General features: G+C 37.2%; 1 pseudogene; it reads right to left on the bottom strand.

The window, feature by feature from the left end:
- Positions 1-411: 411 nt before the first annotated feature.
- LOC101588860 lies at positions 412-1,052 on the bottom strand (annotated as a pseudogene).
- Between the last annotated feature and the right edge of the window lie 2,890 nt (positions 1,053-3,942).

Raw genomic sequence — 3,942 nt, forward strand, 5'->3', positions numbered from 1 at the left:
GGCAAACCCTGCAGAAGACTGACAATTAGACTTTATTCATATGCTACCATGTAGAGAATTTAAACAGATATTGGTGTGAATTGACACCTTTACATGCTGGACTGAATACTTTCCTACCTGCTCAGAAAAGGCTATGGAGGTAGTCCAGGTGCTTCTTAAAGAAATTGTACCCCAATTTGTCTTGCTTTTTTGTTTTTTAATTTTTGCAGTAGTCACAGATTTTTATTAGATGAGGGACACTCCAGATTATCTCAAAGGTAAGTGTTAAGAACTGCTAACAACCATGCCAGAGGAGAGGAAACATTACTGTTTATAGGAAAAACCAGAAATAAAGCTTAAGGGTCAGATTATCCTCCAACTTAAGTCTATCTTCTCAGCAGGCTTTTCTGCTTGGCAGTGTCACCAGTGCCATCAGGAAACAGTCTGCAAGAGCTTGTTCAGTGGGGCCAACAGTTCTTCCAGTTCTGGATGAGCTTTGAACCTTTCCTGGAAGTCCTCTTCAGTGTGCTCCCTTACTGACAACCTGACTCCTTCAGGAAGATTGCTCTGGAGTATTTCCAAGAATATCTATGCAAATATAGCACTCAAACAGCTGATCTGAACTACTCACTCATGGGTGGTCAGGACTGAGTCCAGGAAAATTTTGGTGCCTTTGTCCTGCATGAAGAACACTTCCATGGATTTAGTGGGCATTGCACAACTTTTCTCAACTTTGATGGAGAGATGGTTGCAGAGATTGTGTACATACTGAGAATAACTTTCTGCCAGGATCATATCAGATGCAGTCCATATTCATAATCCGTCCCCAGATTAATTGGTCTCACTTTCACTTTTCCCCTCTTCTTCTTGGGCTCTTGTGATATAATTAGGTGTTTGTATCTTCCAATGCCATGAGTGGGCTTTGTCTTGTACTGCTGACTGGTACTCAGTAGAATGCCACCTGTACAATAAACAGGACTCTCTCTCCAAGTTCTGAATCTTAGCAATGAAAAGGCTCCTGTTAAAATGGTATTATTCCGCAGGCACAGCACCTTTTCCAGGGTTCCACTCATTTTTTTCTTGCTGCAGTCTCTAGCTGTGAAAACCGAAGATCCACTCCCACAGTTGCGACCTGTGGGCCCCGAAAAATGCTGATCCATACCTCAATTTGGATCTCATTTACTTTTTAAGCTTCTCACTCTAGGGAGACAAAACAATGTTTGTATATGTGTATCTAGTTTATTTCAGTTATGATTATGGCCTTGAGTTGTATTCATTTACCTATCAAAAGTCTCCAGTTTATCATTTTTATGGCTGAGTAGTTCCTCATTATATAAAAAGACCACATCTCAGTTGATAGACATTTGGGTTGATTTCAAAATGTAGCTATCACGGGTTGGGGAGATAGCTTGGCGATCTGAGCACCTGTCTGGCAAGTGGAAGGACCCAGTTTTGGTCCCCAGTGCCTGTACCAAATAAATAGATAAAATTTAAAAATATGTAGCCATTAAAAATTATGCTGCTATGAATATGTGTGCACATATGTCACTGTGGTATAATGTTTTTAATTATTCTGGGAGGACACCCAAAAAGGGAATAGTTGGTGGGTCGAATGGGACCTCAAATCCTCATTTTTTTTTTTTTTTTTGAGGAATCATCACTCTGATTCCACACTCCCACCAACAGTGGAGAAAAGTTCCTTTTCCCCACAGCTCCTGCCAGCATTCATTATTGGTTGATTTTTTTTAATGACACACATGAACTACCAGCTCTAGAAATCTCTGGAAGAATACAGTATAAACATTCATAAAAATAGAGAATTCCTGGGAAGGAAACTAAATGGTTTTGGAATAAAAAATGGGGAGGAACTTGCCATTACATTACATTTGGAACCATAAGCATTTACTTAATAATTTAAAAATGCACTTTAAGTAAAATATCATGTGTAGCTTTCAGATAAATAAGAGCATTAAATTTTTTGTGGATATTTACTACTATTCTATTGGATAGACAGACTACAATTTTTTGTTTGGTTTTTGAGACAGTCTCACTATGTTGTCCAGGCTGTCCTTTCACTTACTATGCTGCCTAGACTGGCCTTGAACTAGTGGTGATCCTCTTGGCTTGGCCTCCCAAGTGCGGGGATTGTAGGTATATACCACTATGCCTGGCTTATACCATACTTTATTTATTAAACACTATTGTCAAACAGTTCACTAAGGAATTACAACACATATGACATTTTTAAATACATTAATTAATACTATATTTTAAAAATAAAAATACATAGTTGCTGAGTATTGGGGCAATCATAGTTCAGGTTCTTGTGCACAATAAGGAAAGGACTGCCTACTATATACTCAGTAAGTAACAAGCAACTGAATTTATTGAAGGTCACAGGAAGTTGCACTCAGGGCAAGTCTATGCCAACAACAAATAGGACACAGAGCAAGAAAGGTGCTGAGGTAACAGAAAAGCACCACACATAGGCTGAAGCACACAAAAGTAGCATCAACAACATATCAACAAAAAGCACAGAATAAATCAGGATTTCAGAATTTAAAGGCCACATGCTTCTGTTTTGATGCCTCCTCCCTGAATCTCTGTGTGTGATTGACAGGAATGATGGATAGGGTTCTGAGACAGCTTAGGAGCTCTCCACATGCATACTTGTCCCATAGTTCATTCTGATCTTAATTATGTGTATGACAAATTTGCGAACCTATAATGAGGTGGACATGGGGTAAAGGTGAATCAGAAAGTCAAAGTAGGAGATCCAAAACCCATGTGCTCTCAGCTAGAGCATCAGAGATCTCCTGGGTTTTTATTTCATTTATTACCCCTCTTAGGATAATAGAATCAGGAATAACTATAGGGCACTGCATATGATTACATAGAAGGAAGGAAGTGATTCCCTCAGATCTGTTGTTTTAACTGTATTATAGTCACTATTGGAGTATATTAATCAGCCAACTTGCTATTTAGTAAACTGATAAAAAGGAAAATTAAACATTTATTCTGTCTGTTGCATATAAACTGTACTAGTGGACAATCAACAGTAATCTCTAAAGACAAGTAATCCAGCAAATAAATGAATGGCATAATTATATTATAATTGTTAAACTCTACTGAAAATAAGTAATATCAACACTGAACATAAAGGCCTGGTGACACCACATAGAGCGCCAAACAAATATCAGATGCTTGTGATAAAAATCTAATCTTGCTTGGCATGGAGGTACATAACTATAATCCCATCTCTGGGGAGGCTGAGGCAGGAGTATCACTGGGAGTTTGAAATCAGCCTTGGCTACAATGTGAGCTCAAGGCCAGCCTGAACTGCATAGCAAGACCTTGTCTCTAAAAGATGAAAAAAAAATTTAATCTCAATCTGTTCAAGCCTCTGGTTGTAATTACCAATTAATAAGAAATATAAACATGTTATTTTAAATAAATTCTAAGAGGAAAATGAGTCAGAAACAAGAGGAAGTATCTAAGTACTAAAAGACATAATTTCATCAACCAGTTGTCCAGTGGGTATCTGGGATCTGATTCAAGAAAATAAAATGTAAAAATTAATTATGACTTTTATGAGACACTTGGAAATTTAACAATGTTAAGGAATTATTGTTACTTTTGCAATGCAATAATGATCATGTTAAACATTTAACTAAAAATATTCTGTTTCTTCATATAGGTATTAGTTATCCCACATCCTCTTTTTGTGAGCACCACATTTACTATACATATTTTTTTTTAATTTTTTAAAAACTTTATTTTAACACCTAATACAATTCCAATTTGAAGGAATACTTGCACAAAAAAATAAACACATTTGGTATAAAAATGTATCACTTTTAACACCCTCTCCCGGCCAGCCCCCCACCCCACCCTCATGAACTGCATTCTATCTGGATGCAGAAACATAGAAAGACCAATGGCACAAGTTAGCTTTAACCTACA

Source organism: Octodon degus, unplaced genomic scaffold (genome assembly GCF_000260255.1).
Source record: "Octodon degus isolate 3935 unplaced genomic scaffold, OctDeg1.0 scaffold00038, whole genome shotgun sequence".
NCBI lineage: Eukaryota > Metazoa > Chordata > Mammalia > Rodentia > Octodontidae > Octodon > Octodon degus.